Source organism: Heptranchias perlo, chromosome 5, assembly GCF_035084215.1.
Source record: "Heptranchias perlo isolate sHepPer1 chromosome 5, sHepPer1.hap1, whole genome shotgun sequence".
In the NCBI taxonomy this organism is placed as follows: Eukaryota; Metazoa; Chordata; class Chondrichthyes; order Hexanchiformes; family Hexanchidae; genus Heptranchias; species Heptranchias perlo.
Window position 1 is genome coordinate 127,128,895 of NC_090329.1, and position 18,879 is coordinate 127,147,773.

The following is an 18,879-nucleotide window of genomic DNA, read 5'->3' on the forward strand; positions in this document are numbered from 1 at the left end:
TAATAATCCTGGAACTCCCTACCGAACAGCACTAGTGGGAGAACCTTCACCACACGGACTGCAGTGGTTCAAGAAGAAGGCGGCTCACCACCACCTTCTCAAGGTCAATTAGGGATGGGCAATAAATGCCGGCCTTGCCAGCGACTCCCATATCCCGAGAATGAATACTGGGAGGAGAGTTAGGGGAGGTGAGCTAAAGCCTGCTCAATGAAATCAGGTTCGAGGAGAATTTTGAAGGTGGGGAGAGAGGAAACTAGGGGGAGAGGTTTTGGGGGGGGGGGGGTTCCAGAGTTCAGGGGCACTTCACTAGCTTGAACAGCGGAGGGTACGAGCTGGCACATAGGACTAGATGGGGTTGCAGAGGAAGGGTGGGAATGAGGGCATGGAGCGATTTATAAACAAGGAGGAGAATTTCGAAATCAATGTGCTGGGGACCGGCAGCAAGGGCTGGGCTGGAGGGTGAGAGCATCTTGATGCAGGATACGGTGCTCTGGATGTATGAAATGGGCTTGTACGCTCCTAATAAACTTTTCCCATTCCTAAAAATGTCAGCCATTGCGGGGTTTTTTTGTCACTCATTCTCGGGATGTGGGCAGCGTCGGAAAGGCTGGCATTTACTGCCCATCCCTGGTCACCTAGAGAAGCTGGCTGGAGGGCTATCAGCAATGGCTTGTACAACTGGGTGGCTTGCTGGGCCACTTCAGAGGGCATTAAGAGTCAAACCACGCTGGTGTAGGACTGGAGTCATGTGTAGGCCCAGACCAGGTAGGGTTTTTTTTAATTCATTCTCAGGATATGGGCGTCGCTGGCAAGGCCACCATTTACTGCCCATCCCTTATTGCCCTTGAGAAGGTGGCGGTGAGCCGCCTTCTTGAACCGTTGCAGTCCGTGTGGTGAACAGAGCTGTTAGGTATGGAGTTCCAGGATTTTGACCCAGCGACCGTGGACACATGTCCAAGTCAGGATGGTGTGTGACTCAGTGGGGAACATGGAGGTGATGGTGTTCCCATTCACCTGCTGCCCTTGCTCTTCTAGGTGGTGGAGGTCACAGGTTTGGGAGGTTCCCTTCCCTGAAGGACATTTTTGAACCAGTTGGGTTTTTACAACAATTCGACAGAGATAAATATTGGCCAGGACAACGGGGAGAACTCCCCTGCTCTTCTTCGAAATAGAGCCATGGGATCGTTTACATCCACCTGAGCGAACAGGCAGGGCCTCGGTTTAACATCTCATCTGAAAGACAGCACCTTCAACAGTGCGGCACTCCCTCACAACTGCACTGGAGTGTTAGACAGTGCTTTTAACATGATGAACTGCCCCGAGGATCGTTGACTCAGATAGCCAGCAGAAACTGTAATAATCCTGGAACTCCCTACCGAACAGCACTAGTGGGAGAACCTTCACCACACGGACTGCAGTGGTTCAAGAAGAAGGCGGCTCACCACCACCTTCTCAAGGTCAATTAGGGATGGGCAATAAATGCCGGCCTTGCCAGCGACTCCCATATCCCGAGAATGAATACTGGGAGGAGAGTTAGGGGAGGTGAGCTAAAGCCTGCTCAATGAAATCAGGTTCGAGGAGAATTTTGAAGGTGGGGAGAGAGGAAACTAGGGGGAGAGGTTTTGGGGGGTGGGTTCCAGAGTTCAGGGGCACTTCACTAGCTTGAACAGTGGAGGGTACGAGCTGGCACATAGGACTAGATGGGGTTGCAGAGGAAGGGTGGGAATGAGGGCATGGAGCGATTTATAAACAAGGAGGAGAATTTCGAAATCAATGTGCTGGGGACCGGCAGCAAGGGCTGGGCTGGAGGGTGAGAGCATCTTGATGCAGGATACGGTGCTCTGGATGTATGAAATGGGCTTGTACGCTCCTAATAAACTTTTCCCATTCCTAAAAATGTCAGCCATTGCGGGGTTTTTTTGTCACTCATTCTCGGGATGTGGGCAACGTCGGAAAGGCTGGCATTTACTGCCCATCCCTGGTCACCTAGAGAAGCTGGCTGGAGGGCTATCAGCAATGGCTTGTACAACTGGGTGGCTTGCTGGGCCACTTCAGAGGGCATTAAGAGTCAAACCACGCTGGTGTAGGACTGGAGTCATGTGTAGGCCCAGACCAGGTAGGGTTTTTTTTAATTCATTCTCAGGATATGGGCGTCGCTGGCAAGGCCACCATTTACTGCCCATCCCTTATTGCCCTTGAGAAGGTGGCGGTGAGCCGCCTTCTTGAACCGTTGCAGTCCGTGTGGTGAACAGAGCTGTTAGGTATGGAGTTCCAGGATTTTGACCCAGCGACCGTGGACACATGTCCAAGTCAGGATGGTGTGTGACTCAGTGGGGAACATGGAGGTGATGGTGTTCCCATTCACCTGCTGCCCTTGCTCTTCTAGGTGGTGGAGGTCACAGGTTTGGGAGGTTCCCTTCCCTGAAGGACATTTTTGAACCAGTTGGGTTTTTACAACAATTCGACAGCTTTCGTGTTCATGTTTTTTCTTGGTACCAGACCACGAATCACCAGATTTGTTGAATTGTGCCTTTAAAAGTTCAAGAAGTGAATCCTATAAAAAAACGTTTGACCCGAACACAATGCCTCTTTCAGCTATCATGTGTTGCCAGGTGTTATTGCTAAATACTTTTAATATTTCTTTTCTGAAGAGTGTATACAGAAGAAGAATGAAAGTCACATAAGAGATGAAATAATCAGCTAGTCATTTGACCTTATAAATAAATGAATCGACAATAGAAAAATCTCACCCCTCCATTATTATTAGGCAAGGTTAGCGTGTCAGTGATCGGCTGACTCACTCAATTGACTTCTGTGCCATATAAAATCAAATACATCAATAGTGGAATTTTAAACTGTAATTAATCCTGACATTGAGAAACCACAACCTTACATAAGCAGCAGGAACGCGAGTGCTCTCATCTGCCAGGGTACTTGTTTCTTCATTTCTTTTTCTAAGTGAGGCTTGAAAGGACTGTCTAATAGGTTATCCCAGCCTATCTGTCCATGTCTTACTACTTATCAGAGTAAGTCTGAAAGGAGTCATCTCTGAACTAGAAAAGAGAAGACTGAGGGGTGATCTGATAGAGGTCTTTAAGATTATGAAGGGGTTTGATAGGGTAGACGTAGAGAAGATGTTTCCACTTGTGGGGGAGTCCAAAACTAGAAGTCATAAATATAACATAGTCACTAATAAATCCAATAGGGAATTCAGGAGAACCATCTTTACCCAGAGAGTGGTTAGAATGTGGAACTTGCTACTACATGGAGTATTTGAGGCAAATAGCACAGATGCATTTAAGGGGAAGCTAGATAAGCACATGAGGGAGAAAGGAATAGAAGGATATGTTGATAGGTTTAGATGAAGTAAGGTGAGAGCACCCCTGTGAGGAACATAAACACGAGCATGGACCAGTTGGGCCAAATGGCCTGTTTCTGTGCTGTAAAATTCTATGTAATTCTATGTAAAAGCTAAGTGTGTGTGTGTATGTATGTGTGCGTGTACGTGTTTCTCTAGTATGTAGTCATGTATTTGTAACAGTAAATTCTGCAAAGTCTGGTGTATATATCACTGTAGCTGTAATAGGAAACCCTAACAGCACTCATCACTAAGCTGAGCCTGTGTGTGCACCTGCGTGGCCATGTGTGTGTGCCCATGTGTGGGCACGTGTGCGTGTGCCCATGTGTGTGTGTGCATATGCGTGTGTGTGTGGGCACACGTGTGCGTGTGTGTGTGACTATACCAATAATACTGAGGCCTGAAAGGACTTGTCACTGAGCTGGACCTGTCTCTCTCTCTCTCGCTCTATCACTGTGTCTGTAAAAATGTTGTCTAACAAAAATAAATTGGATTGAAAATTTCCCTTTATATATTGAATGCAAAATATGATACAAGTAATGATTTTGGTGATTCTCATGAATTCTGGTTGCAAAATGTAAAGATTAGTGATGGAGGCAACATTGGGCTATTGGGATATAAATCATTAGCAGGTGATAGGCCAAAGAGAGAGAGAGCTGGGATATTGAAGGGATGGAACCGGAAGATGGAGAACAAGCCAGGCCGAAATAACAGGGCACCTTTTCCGATAGACGGAATATTTAATACACCTCTATTATACACCTCCATGTGTTGTTTCATGGCAGGTGTTAATCCATGTAAGATGTCAGCCTTGGCTCAATGGTAGCAATCTCACCTCTGAGTCAGAAGGTCGTGGGTTCAAGTCCCACTCATGAGACTTGAGTACAAAATCCAGGCTGACATTCCAGTGAAGTACTGAGGGAGTGCTGCACTGTCGGAGGTGCCATCTTTCAGATGAGATGTCAATCCGAGACCCCGGATTGTCGTAAAAACCCAACTGGTTCACTAATGTCCTTCAGGGAAGGAAACCTGCCGTCCTTACCTGGCCTGGGCCTATATGTGACTCCAGTCCCCACACCAACATGATTGATTCTTAACTGCCCTCTGAAGCAAGCTACTCAGCTACATATGCAGTGGTTCAAGAAGAAGGCCCACCATCGCCACCTTCTCAGGGCAACTAGGGATGGGCAATAAATGCCAGCCTTGCTGGCGATGCCCACACCCTGAGAATGAATAATAAACAAACACCAGAGCTGCTCTGAAAAGGACATTCAAAATGGCGAGTCTGTTCAGCAGACCTAATTGAATATTATTTAATTAAAGATAATCGAAGAATAAACATTCAGCTAAGGCTTCCTTCCCCTTTAAGGACATTATGGTCCTGACATATTGCCAGGGTTCCTCCGGCCTCCTGCCATAACTCCAATGGGAGACCTATGGAACCCCTAAGACCTGGCTGCAACATTTCTGGGAGATTCTTGTAAGAAATGAAACTTGTTTTGGTCTCTTAAATGACAAAAGATGGCAAGGGGGAGAGGACATCTCACTCCTGAGCCTCCTTCGGGATCCAGGATACTAGGCTCTTCAGGCCGTATATGGGCCCCACCAGCGGCGTCGGAGATGCGCCCATTATGGTATTTAGGCCCGCCTGCCCCATGCTATTGAGGTGCCCTCCCAGTGTCCCCACAAACTCTGGTGGGATCAGTGCTGGAGGGTATTGGCGTGTATGGCTGGGATTGCTTACAGTCTATTTAACAAACACTTCCTCACGATGACAGCGAGCCTCTAAGAATTAGGCCATTACCCTGTCATCCAACAGTGAGGAACAAGAGGAACCATTCACTGAGGACCACTCAGCTGTTTCCTCAATTGGCGTCCTTTGTCTCTCTTGGTACATAATCGTCCTCACAATCAGCTCAGGAACGCTTTCCACTTGGATCAGGGTTTCACGTGTAACCATTACACTCCCAACATAAATCCTACACTATGGGAGTGAATTGGAAGAGATATAGTCCATCGGAAATTTACACAATGAATGAAACCGAAGGGAGTTGGATCATTGGAATTCCATACAATTGGAATGAGTAGGAATGGGTTTGATCCACTGGAATTCTATGCAATGGGAATAGAAAGGGGATTGGTCAGTAGTTGTAAAGATATTATTTAGATGTCAGCATTTATGACCTGTTACTGTGGAGCAGTAATTAACAAAGCAAATAGAAAGCTGAACTATTTCGCCAAAACAGTAGAGTAGAAATTGGAGGTAGTCATGCTTAAAGTGTGCAGTTTTCTGAGTTTTGGAAGGAGGGGAGGATTTTCCTCCTTGATCCCACCCAAAATCATGGCGGTGAGACCTATCACTGCTTCACCGTCCTGACTGGGATTTCCTTTCCCTTCCCCCACCAAGACCGCAGCTGCTGACTCCTTCCCCACTGCCCGCACCCCCCTCCCCCACCCCTGCGTGCAAACAGTGATAAAGCCCAAAGACTTACGTGTTGAAGGCCCAGATATCTGCCAAGGACTTCTACACCTTTAAGGTCTCTCCCTGGATCTTCTGGTGCTGCATACTTAATGACCCCCGACCCAGGAATCTGGGTCAGATTCCAAGGTGCGGACGGAACCAGAGCTCCGCTCCAAATCCCGCTCTCGATATCCAAGTCACATTCAAGCCCTAGGGTCAGTGCAGAAAGGTGTCAGAAAGCAGAACCCTGGTATCAGAAGACCGAGTTATGAGGAGAAACTTGGGCTCGTCAGCCTTGAGAAGAGTTGACTAAAGGGGTCCTCATAGAGTGGTAGGTGTAGGAAAGGTAAACCTGGAACATTATCTCAAATTAAACTGTAACAGTAGGACAAGGGGACCGAGGTTCAAACTGGTAAAAGGCAAATTTAGGATTGATGTCAGGAGGTTCTTCACACAAAGAGTGACCAACACTTTGAACCTTTGGATAGGATGGTGGAGGAAAATACCCTGGAATCATTTAAGGAAAAGTTCGATATTGGAATGAGATGAGTGCATGTCGTTCAGGAAGGGTCAATAGACTGGGTCAAATGGTCTTCCTCAGTTGCATCCATCTTGTGATCATTGAAATTCAATACAAAGGGAATGCATGATCGGTGATTTTATCCAATAGAATTCTTTACAGTGTTTCAGTGCATTCGAATTCCACTTTAGTCCATGTCACCATTGTGAGGTTCTTGATTTACGAGCTTATGAATATCTCTAGTAACAGAATCTTCACCAGATCAGGGTCCCTTTAGATTGGAAACTCTATTATTTAAGAAAGGTGAGAGAGAGAAACCAGGAAGTTATAGAACTGTTGGTCTAACATCTGTTGTGGGGAAGTTATTGGAATCTATAATTAAGGAAAGTGCGATTGAACAATTAGAGAAATTTGAGCTGATTAGAGAGAGCCAACGTGGATTTGTAAAGGGTGGGTCATTTCTAACTAACCGAATTGAATTTTTTGAGGAAGTAACTAAAATAGTAGACAGGGGAATGTCTACGGATGTAGTTTATATGGACTTTCAGCAGGCATTCAATAAGGTTCCACATAAAAGATGCTGGCTAAAATTAAAGCTCATGGAATTGAAGGCAAATTATTGACCTGGTTCGGAGCTTGGTTAGGCGGTAAAAGACAGAGAGTAGGGATAATGGGTATGTACTCAAATTGGAAGGAAGTGACTAGTGGTGTCCCACAGGATCTGTGCTGGGGCCTCAACTATTCATTATATTTATTAATGACTTAGATAACCAATAGCGAGCCATATATCCAAGTTTGCCAATGACCCAAAGATTGATGGCCTGGTAAGTAGTGTAGACAGAAGCATAAAATGACAAAGAGACATTGATAAAGTGAGTGGGCAAAACGGTGGCAGATGGATTTCAACACAGGTAAATGTGAGGTCGTCCATTCTGGACCAAAAAAAGGATTGATCTGAGCATTTTTTAAATGATGAAAAGCTAGGAACAGTGGATGTCCAAAGAGATGTAGAGGTCCATGTACATAGATCACTAAAATATAGTGGTCAGGTACAAAAAATAATCAAAAAGGTTAATGGAATTTTGGCCTTTATAACTAGAGGGCTAGAATATAAAAGGGAGGAAGTTTTGCTACAGCTACACAAAGCCCTGGTTAGATCACATCTGGAGCACTGTGTACAGTTCTGGGCATCGTACCTTAGAAAGGATATATTGGCCTTGGAAGGAGTGCAGTGCAGATTCACCAGAATGTTACCAGGGCTTCAAGAGTTAGATAATGAGGAGAGATTACATAAACATTATATTCCCTGGAATATAAAAGGTTAAGTGGTGAATGATTAAGGATTTTAGGATTTTGAAAGGAATTAAAAGGGTAGGAACATAGGAACAGGAGTAGGCCATTCAGCCCCTCGTGCCTGCTCCGCCATTTGATAAGATCATGGCTGATCTGTGATCTAACTCCATATACCTGCCTTTGGCCCATATCCCTTAATACCTTTGGTTGCCAAAAAGCTATCGATCTCACATTTAAATTTAGCAATTGAGCTAGTATCAATTGCCGTTTGCGGAAGAGAGTTCCAAACTTCTACCACCCTTTGTGTATAGAAATGTTTTCTAATCTCGCTCTTGAAAGGTCTGGCTCTAATTTTTAGACTGTGTCCCTTACTCCTAGAATCCCCAACCAGCAGAAATAGTTTCTCTCTATCCACCCTATCTGTTTCCCTTAATATCTTATAAACTTTGATCAGATCACCCCTTAACCTTCGAAACTCTAGAGAATACAACCCCAGTTTGTGTAATCTCGCCTCGTAACTTAACCCTTGAAGTCCAGGTATCATTCTAGTAAACCTATGCTGCACTCCCTCCAAGGCCACTATGTCCTTCCGAAGGTGCGGTGCCCAGTACTGCTCACAGTACTCCAGGTGCGGTCTAACCAGGGTTTTGTATAGCTGCAGCATAACTTCTGTCCCCTTGTACTCTAGTCCTCTAGATATAAAGGCCAGCATTTCATTAGCCTTCTTGATTATTTTCTGCACCTGTTCATGACACTTCAATGATCTCTGTACCTGAACCCCTACGTCCCTTTGGACAGCCACTGTTTTTAACTTTTTACCATTTAGAAAGTACCCTGTTCTATCCTTTTTTGATCCAAAGTGGATGACCTCATATTTGTCTACATTGAATTCCATTTGCCACAGTTTTGCCCATTCACCTAATCTATCAATACCCTTTTGTAATTTTATGTTTTCATCTACACTGCTTACAATGCCACCAATCTTTGTGTCATCGGCAAACTTAGATATGAGACTTTCTATGCCTTCATCTAAGTCATTAATAAATATTGTGAATAATTGAGGCCCCAAGACAGATCCCTGCGGGACTCCACTAGTCACATCCTGACAATGTGAGTACCTACCCATTATCCCTACTCTCTGTCACCTTTCGCTCAGCCAACTTCCTAACCAAGTCCGTACTTTTCCCTCGATTCCATGGGCTTCTATCTTAGCTAACAGTCTCTTATGTGGGACCTTATCAAATGCCTCTGGAAGTCCATATAAATAACATCCATTGACATTCCCCTATCCACTACTTTAGTCACCTCTTCAAAAAATTCAATTAGGTTTGTCAGGCGTGACCTACCTTTCACAAATCCATGCTGGCTCTCTCTGATTAACTGAAAATTCTCGAGGTGTTCAGTCACCCTATCCTTAATTATAGACTCCAGCATTTTCCCCACAACAGATGTTTGGCTAATTGGTCTATTATTCCCCGGTTTCCCTCTCTCCTTTCTTAAAAAGCGGAGTGACATGTGCAATTTTCCAATCTAGAGGGACAGTTCCTGAATCTAGAGAACTTTGAAAGATTATAGTTAGGGCATCTGCAATCTGCTCACCTACTTCCTTTAAAATCCTGGGATGGAAACCATCTGGTCCTGGGGATTTGTCACTCTTTCGTGCTATTATTTTCTTCATTACTGTTGCTTTACTTATGTTAATTTTATCGAGTCCCTGTCCCCGATTCAATATTAGTTTTCTTGGGATTTCCGGCATGCTATCCTCTTTTTCTACTGTAAATACTGACGCAAAATAATTATTCAACATGTCCGCCATTTCCCCATTGTCAATGACAATATCCCCACTTTCAGTTTTTAAGGGGCCAACACTGCTCCTGACCACCCTCTTTTTCCTAATATAACTATAAAAGTTCTTTGTATTGGTTTTGATATCCCTTGCAAGTTTCTTTTCATACTCTCTTTTTGTAGTTCTTACTATCTGTTTTGTGACCTTTTGTTGATCTTTGTATCTTTCCCATTCACTAGGATCTGTGACATTTTTTGCCTTTTTGTATGCCCTTTCCTTACTGTCACTTACCTCTTTAGTTATCTATGGCTGTTTTTTTTGGCAAGTAGAGTTCTTGCCCCTCAGGGGTATAAACCGGTTCTGTATCTCGTTAAATGTTTCTTTAAACATTTCCCACTGATCATCAGTTGTTTTACCCATTAACAGATTTGCCCAGTTTACTGTGGACAGTCTCTGTCTCATCCCATTGAAGTCGGCCTTACCCAAGTCTAGAATCTTAGCAGCTGACTCACTTTTTTCCCTTTCAAACATTACATTGAACTCGATCATGTTATGATCGCTATTGGATAGATGTTCACGCACAGTTAAGCTGTCAACTAAATCTGGTTCATTACTCATTACTAAATCTAATATGGCTTGCCCCCTTGTTGTCTCTAGGACATAATGCTGTAGAAAACTACCCTGTACACACTCAAGAAATTCACTACCTTTCTGACAGTTGCTAGTCTGCTTTCCCCAATCTATGTGAAGGTTATAAAGTCCCCCATTAAGACCACTATGCCTTTGTTACACGCTTGTCTAATCTCTGCATTTATACAATCTAGCACTTCAGAGCTGCTGCCAGGGGTCCTATACACAACTCCCACTATAGTCTTAGATCCTTTCCTATTTCTCAATTCAACCCATAAGGTCTCTGTTGGCTGCTTAACTCTCGTTATATCCTCCTTTATCATCGAAGTGATTTCATCTCTAATCACTAAGGCTACTCCTCCCCCTCTTCCATTTTCCCTATCTCTCCTGTAGACTTTATAACCCAGTATATTTAGTTCCCAATCCTGACCATCCTGCAGCCATGTCTCAGTAATAGCTATCATGTCATACCCTCCAATTTGAATTTGAACCTGTAGTTCATTTAATTTATTCCTTATACTCCGTGCATTTGTATATAGAACTCTTAGTTGGGCCACACACCTTAGCCTGACCTTCAGCTTTGATGCTGAGTTAATCGCCTTACGCCTTCTAGTTTTTACTTTATCTGTAGTGTCTAAAGTACACTTTCTCTCTGCTGCTCTACGCTTTTCCCTTTCACTTGTTCTTGAACAACTGTTTGTACTATTTGTATTGTAAATTTCCCCTGGGTCTTCCCCTCTCTTGCTGCTCTCAACTTTACTCCCTTCTGACTCCCCGCTCAGGTTCCCAGCCCCCTCCAACTCTAGTTTAAACCTTCCCCAACAGCACTAGCAAACACCCCCGCAGGGACATCGGTCCCGGTCCTGCTCGGGTGTAACCCGTCCCGCTTGTACAGGTTCCACCTTCCCCAGAACCGGTTATGTCCCCTTGCCATAGACTCCCCACTTTTTCCGCTGGTGGGGAGTCTAAGGCAAGGGGACATAACCTTAAAATCAGAGCCAGGCCATTCAGGAGAGAAGTTAGGAAACACTTCTTCACATAAAGGGTGGTAGAAGTGTGGAACTCTCTCCCACAAAAAGCAGTAGATGTTAGCTCAATTAATCATTTTACATCAGAGGTCGATAGATTTTTGCTAGCCAGGGGTATTAGGGATATGGAGTCAAGGCAGGTGGAGGGAGCTAGGATACAGATCAGCCATGATCTCATTGAATGGCAGAACAGGCTCAAGGGGCTGAATGGCCTACTCCCGTTCGTATGTTCCTATGATCCTATCACAATGCCTCTTTCAGCTATCATGTGTGTTTGGTCAGATTGCTCCCATGCGTCACTGCTTAATAGTTACATAATGATATGTTTTTTGTTCCAAAAGAATGCGTACGTAGTAAGAATGGATGCATGTAAGAGTTGAGCTCACCCTGTTATTTTGGTCTGATAAATTAACGGGTTTATATAAACCCAGGGGGTTGACAGATGATAAGTACTTGTGATCCTGGTTCTGTCAGCACAGGTCTGTGTGTGTGCCACCAACATCTGTGCTGGCACCAGTCTAATATTAGTACACAACTGTACTCGTGCCACTCTGGTATTAATACCAGTCCATTGCTAGCACTAATTTCAATACTAGTTGTATGTTAATACGAGTCCAGTATAAGTACCAAATTATTATTAACATCAGTCTAGTCTTAATATCAGTTCAGTATTAGTAACAAGTGTTCAATATTAATCTCAATTCAATATTAATGCTATTCCCATATTAATACAAGCCCAATTTTAATACCAGTCCTGTGTTAGTAACAGTCCCATCCTATCACCAGTCAAGTAATTTTAATAGCCCATTATTAGTTTCAGTCCAATATTAATTGCAGTACAATATCAATACCAGTTCATTATTAGTGTAATATAAATACCATTCCAATATCAATCCAGGATTAGTAATAGTCCAATATTAACACCAGTCTAGTATTAATGTCAATTTAATATTAATAGCAGTCCAGTATTAATAGCAGTCCATTATCAATGGACAGACAAATACTAATACCAGTCCAGCATTAGTACCAGTCCAGTATTAATAACAGTCCGATATTAATACCAGTCCAGTATTAGTGACAGTGTGACAGTAATATCAATACAATATTGGTACAAGTCCAGTATTAGCACCATTTTAATATTAATACTAGCCCATTGTCAGTATTAGTCCAGTGTTAACACCAGTCTAATAATAATACCAGTTCAGTATCAGAAAAGCAGTTCACTAGAGCACTGCATCCACCATCCTAAACATTCACTCCCACCACCACCGGTGCACTGTGGCTGCAGTGTGTACCATCCACAAGATGCACTGCAGCAACTCGCCAGGGCTTCTTCAACAGCACCTCCCAAACCCGCGACCTCTACCACCTACAAGGACAAGGACAGCAGGCACATGGGAACAACACCACCTCCAAGTCACACACCATCCCGACTTGGACATATATCGCCGTTCTTTCATTGTCGCTGGATCAAAATTCTGATGCTCTCTACCTAATAGCACTGTGGAGCACTGTGGGAGTACGTTCACCACACGGACTGCAGAGGTTCAAGGAGAAGGCTCACCACCACCTTCTCTGGGCAGCTAGGGATGGGCAATAAATGCCAGCCTTGCCAGTGATGCCCACATCCCAAGAATGAATTTTTTTAAAAGTCCAGTGTTAATAGAGAGATGTGTCATAGATTTGAACGGGACTGGGAACTTAATATTCTTAACATGTTCAGGAGAGATAGGAAAGGAAAAAAGGGGTCCTGGGATGGCAGTGTTAGTGAAGGATTCTATCACACTGCTGGAATGTAAGGATGCCCTAGGAAGTTGAGTCAAGACAAATTCAAAATGGATAAAATTAAGAAATAGGAAAGGAAATGGTACAATTCTCGATGTGCATTACAGGCTACCAAACAGTGTAAATGAGAAAGGGACAGACATCTGCGCATAGTTCAGAGAGCTGTGTAAGAACAAGAGGGGAATTATACTGGATGATTCCAACTATCCCAAGGTAGACTGGAAAGATTAGTAGCGCATGTGGTCAAAGTGGGGAACACTTTTTTAGAATGCATCCAGAACTGCTTCCTAGATCAGTATGTCTCTAGTCCAACAAGAAAAGAAGCATTGCTTGAAATAGTTCTGGGAAATGACTTCGGGCAAATAACTGATGTGAGAGTAGGAGAATAACACAGAAATTACAACATGGGAACAGATTTTATATAGATTCCCCATTACATCTCGACTTTTATATTCTGTACCTCTTCCCATAAAATCCAATATTCCAATAGCATTTTTTTAAGGCCTTATCCACTTGAGGTGCTGCTTTTAATATCTTGTGACTCCCCAAATACCTCTGCTCTTCCCATTTCTCACTCAAATTATAGTTATTATTTTTATTTTTATAACCAAAATGTACCACCTCGCATATACTGACATTGAATTCCATCTGCCATATTTATGCCCATTCCACCATCTTATCAATATTCCTTTGCAGCTTCCTTTCGTCCTCAGAATTATGTACCGTGCCTCCTATTTTAGTATTGTCTGCAAATATGGACACCGCACCCTCTAGCCTTATATCCATATCATTGATGTACACAGTGAACAGAAACAGTTGTAGAACAGAACCCTGTGGTATACCTTTACCCACTTCCAACCACTCTGAGAAACTACCCTTAAATCGTACTCTCTATTCCTTCCCTTCTAACCAGGTTTTTAAAATACAATTTGCTACCTTTCCCCTAATTCCCCCTTAATCTTCTCCAATCCATCTCCTGTGTGGTACCTTGTCATGCTCACCACATCCAGTCATTTTCCCCATCTGTCATATCTGAACTCAATCAGGTTCTTCAGCACAATCTTCCTTCCTGAATAATTGAGAAATAGCAACCACAACATAGGTTCAATGTAAAAATAGAAAAGGATAATAAAAAGTCAAAGATAAGGGTGCTGGCAAAGTTCAGCCTTTATATGTCTCTATATATGTATATAAATTCATTAGAAAAGGGAATAGTGCCAGAAGGCTGGCGGACGCTAATGTTATTTCTATATTTGGAAAGGGAGTTAGAACAAGTCCAGGGAACTGTAGACTGGTTAGCATAACGTCGGTGGTAGGAAAGATAATGGAATCTTTACTCAAAGATGTAATAGAAAAACATCTAGAAACTGAAAGTATAATATAGAATAGTCAGCACAGATTTCAAAAGGGAAGGTCATGTTTGACCAACCTTATTGATTTGTTTGAAGAAGTATCAGAAAGGGTGGATAAGAGTAATGCAGTAGATGTAATATACTTGGATTTTCATAAGGCCATAGACACATGACTAAGATCAGTGCATGTGAAGTCAGGGGACAAGTAATATAATAGATAGCAAGCTGGCTACAAAACAGAAAACAGAGAGTAGGGGTTAAAGGTAGTTACTCAGGCTGGCAGAAGTGATGTTCCATAGGGATCAGTGCTGGGACCACTGTTGTTCACCATTTACATAAATGACACTTGGGAATCAGAAGTACAATTTCAGAATTTGTGGATATCACCAAATTGGGGGATATAGAGTGTGGTCTTTAAAAAGTCAATAGCGGGAACATCCTCTGAGCTGCTCTCGCTCTGCAGCCGTCTCCATCGCACTTCCGGCGCAGTTACAGCGCAGAGCGGCATCAGGTCCGAGGAAATTCACAGCCCGAGTCTGGCTGAAGGTTATAGCAGTAGGTTGGGGGTCAGCGGATAACTAGGGAAAGTGCTTGGCTCACTGACATCTCTGTCAGGTAGCTGCCCTGGATGGCTCATGTGTGAACTTGACCCATTTTTCAACAATGACTTGTGAGGTGAGAGTGACTGCCCTTGACATCAAGGCAGCATTTGACCGAGTGTGGCACCAAGGAGCCCTAGTAAAATTGAAGTCAATGGGAATCAGGGGGAAAACTCTCCAGTGGCTGGAGTCATACCTAGCACAAAGGAAGATGGTAGTGGTTGTTGGAGGCCAATCATCTCAGCCCCAGGACATTGCTGCAGGAGTTCCTCAAGGCAGTGTCCTAGGCCCAACCATCTTCAGCTGCTTCATCAATGACCTTCCCTCCATCATAAGGTCAGAAATGGGGATGTTCGCTGATGACTGCACAGTGTTCAGTTCCATTCGCAACCCCACAAATAATGAAGCAGTCCGAGCCCGCATGCAGCAAGACCTGGACAACATCCAGGCTTGGGCTGATAAGTGGCAAGTAACATTCGCGCCAGACAAGTGCCAGGCAATGACCATCTCCAACAAGAGGGAGTCTAACCACCTCCCCTTGACATTCAACGGCATTACCATCGCCGAATCCCCCACCATCAACATCCTGGGGGTCACCATTGACCAGAAACTTAACTGGACCAGCCATATAAATACTGTGGCTACAAGAGCAGGTCAGAGGCTGGGTATTCTGCGGCGAGTGACTCACCTCCTGACTCCCCAAAGCCTTTCCACCATCTACAAGGCACAAGTCAGGAGTGTGATGGAATACTCTCCACTTGCCTGGATGAGTGCAGCTCCAACAACACTCAAGAAGCTCAACACCATCCAAGATAAATCAGCCCGCTTGATTGGCACCCCATCCACCACCCTAAACATTCACTCCCTTCACCACCGGCGCACTGTGGCTGCAGTGTGTACCATCCACAGGATGCACTGCAGCAACTTGCCAAGGCTTCTTCGACAGCACCTCCCAAACCTGCGACCTCTACCACCTAGAAGGACAAGAGCAGCAGGCACATGGGAACAACACCACCTGCACGTTCCCCTCCAAGTCACACACCATCCCGACTTGGAAATATATCGCCATTCCTTCATTGTCGCTGGGTCAAAATCCTGGAACTCCCTTCCTAACAGCACTGTGGGAGAACCGTCACCACACGGACTGCAGCAGTTCAAGAAGGCGGCTCACCACCACCTTCTCGAGGGCAATTAGAGATGGGCAATAAATGCTGGCCTCGCCAGCGACGCCCACATCCCGTGAACGAATAAAAAAAAAACAATGGCTTCCCCGGGGGATCTAGTGCAGGCGGCTGAAAGAGGGACCAGGATGTTGAGAAAAAAGTGCTAGCAATTTCAGAGAAACTGAATTGCAAACCCTTCTTCGAGGAGATTGAACACAGAGAGGGAAACTGTTGGGTCTCCATTGGGAGGAAACTGAAAAGAAATGTTTCTCGTGCCATGTGAAGAGAAGTGACACTGGTACTGAGTGCCAACTCTCTCACCCCCAGGACTGCAAACCAGTGGCCGCAAGAAGTTCACTGACCTCACCAGGACAGGCAAGGTAACACATCGGCCACTCTGTTTTTTCTTCCTTAGGCACCAGCACACTCGACACCTTCTAAAAGTAACAACTAACCCTTCATAACATACTCTGGTTAAGGGGCCACTAATGCTGGATCTTACAGTTTGGCGGTGATTTTAACCTAACGCATCCGAAGGGAAACTGACGGGATCGGGTCGGTCGCCCGTTTTACACTCCAACAATTTGACATTCAATGGAAAGTAAAATTGGGCAGTGTGTAAAACAGATGGCCGATTCTATTCGTCAGTTTCCCACCGGGCCAGTTAGGTTAATATTACTCAACTATGTGTCACCATCTCCCCTAACAGCACCCAAATACATGCAGAACTTTAAAACCCCTTCCTCCGCTTTAACAGGGTGATGCCACCACATCTCTTACACCAGCTCTCCAATGCCACCTGGGAGACATCCCTCAATTGCTAACCTTCACCTAATTCACTCAATGATGTCGCAGAAACTTGCATACAATGTCCACGAAAGACAAGGAACTGAAGAGGGCATTAAAGAGCTTACTCCCTACAGGGAGCTTACCCCCTACAGGGAGCTTACCCCCTACAAGGAGCTCACCCCCTACAGGGAGCTCACCCCCTACAGGGAGCTTACCCCCTACAGGGAGCTCACCCCCTACAAGGAACTTACCCCCTGCAAGGAGCTTACCCCCTACAGGGAGCTCACCCCCTACAAGGAGCTTACCCCCTACAGGGAGCTCACCCCCTACAAGGAGCTTACCCCCTACAAGGAGTTTCCCCCCTACAGGGAGCTTACTCCCTACAAGGAGCTTACCCCCTACAAGGAGCTCACCCCCTACAAGGAGCTCACCCCCTACAGGGAGCTTACCCCCTACAAGGAGCTTACCCCCTACAAGGAGCTCACCCCCTACAGGGAGCTTACCCCCTACAAGGAGCTTACCCCCTACAAGGAGCTTACCCCCTACAAGGGGAGGCAGTGAGAGATGGAGAGGTAGGGAGCAAAATGCTAGCATCAGGTTAGTGGGAGCACACCTACACTGACACCACGGTATTCCTGTGAAACCAGCACACTGCCACAAGTTTCCACACCCACGGGGCGTTATGCTCACCCATTCTTAGCTTGTCACCTCCTTTCCTGCAGGTCCACCACAGCAAACAATGAGAAAGAGGAGGCAGATGAGGAGGAGAAGGAAGAGCAGGAGAGACAGAACTTCTTCTTCATGGACTATGAGGATGACGATGCTGAGGGAGATAAGTTACATCGAGTTACGTCGAAACTACAGCTCAGAAAGAGGCCATTCGGCCCAACTGGTCTATCCCTCTCTACTTCATCTAACCCTATCAGGACACCCTTCTATTCCTTTCTGCCTCATGTGTTTATCTCGCTTCCCCTTAAAGGCGTCTATGCTATTCACCTCAACTACTCCTTGTGATAGTGAGTTCCACATTCTAACCACTCTCTGGATAAAGAAGTTTCTCCTGAATTTCCTATTGGATTTCTTAACGGCTATTTTATATTTATGACCTATAGTTTTGGACTCCCCCGCAAGTGGAAACATTTTCTCTACGACTACCCTATCAAACTTTAGCTACATCATTAAATAAATTTAAAACAGAAATAGACAGTTTCCTAGAAGTAAAGGGAATTAGGGGTTAGGGGAGCGGGCAGGAAATTGGACATGAAGCTGAGTTCGGATCGGTCAAGGCCCTGTGGGTGGCGGAGAGGGCCCAGGGGCTGAGTGGCCGGGTCCTGTTCCCACTCCTTGTGGTCTTTAGATTTGAGGTTAGGATCAGATCAGCCATGATCTTATTGAATGGCGGAGCAGGCTCGAGGGCCCGATTGGCCTACTCCTGCTCCTATTTCTTATGTTCTCATGTTCTTATGTAAACCCTATCATAATTCTTAAAGACCTCTCTACCAGGTCACCCCTCAGTCTTCTCTTTTCTAGAGAAAAGAGCCCCAGCCTGTTCAGCCATGATGATGATGAGAGAGAATGTGAAGATCCAAATTCTATCCTTGGACCAGGATCTTGCTCCATGTTCCACTGCCACCACCCCCCTGATTTCACCAAGCATCAGCTCAGATATTTTCACCCTGGGGTGGGGGAGGGGGGGGGTGCATGGGGATTAGGTAGTATCAGTGAGGATGTAACACTGGGTGATTCACAGAGCACAATGGACCAAAAGAGTTTGGAGGGGGGGGTGGTATGAGGATATGCGGAGGCTGAGGAGAAGGCTGACTGTGGCTTCAGTGTTGTGGGACCCAGAACTCCTGGGTACTCGCCTGAAAAGGATGTCTATAGAACATGGTACCTAGGTACAGTCTCTGAGGTCAGTGTCCCTGGATGTGCGTCAACTCACAGCTCTGGTTCTTGAGTATACAATCCTCATGTGCGGGAAGCTTTTACGTTGTTACAGGGATCAATGACGATTCATTCAAATCTGTAACAGACAACCACCTAAGATGCATCCAGGGACCGGTTGGTGCCTCCACCTCCACAGAAGCAGCTCTGGGACTGGATAGATCGCACCCT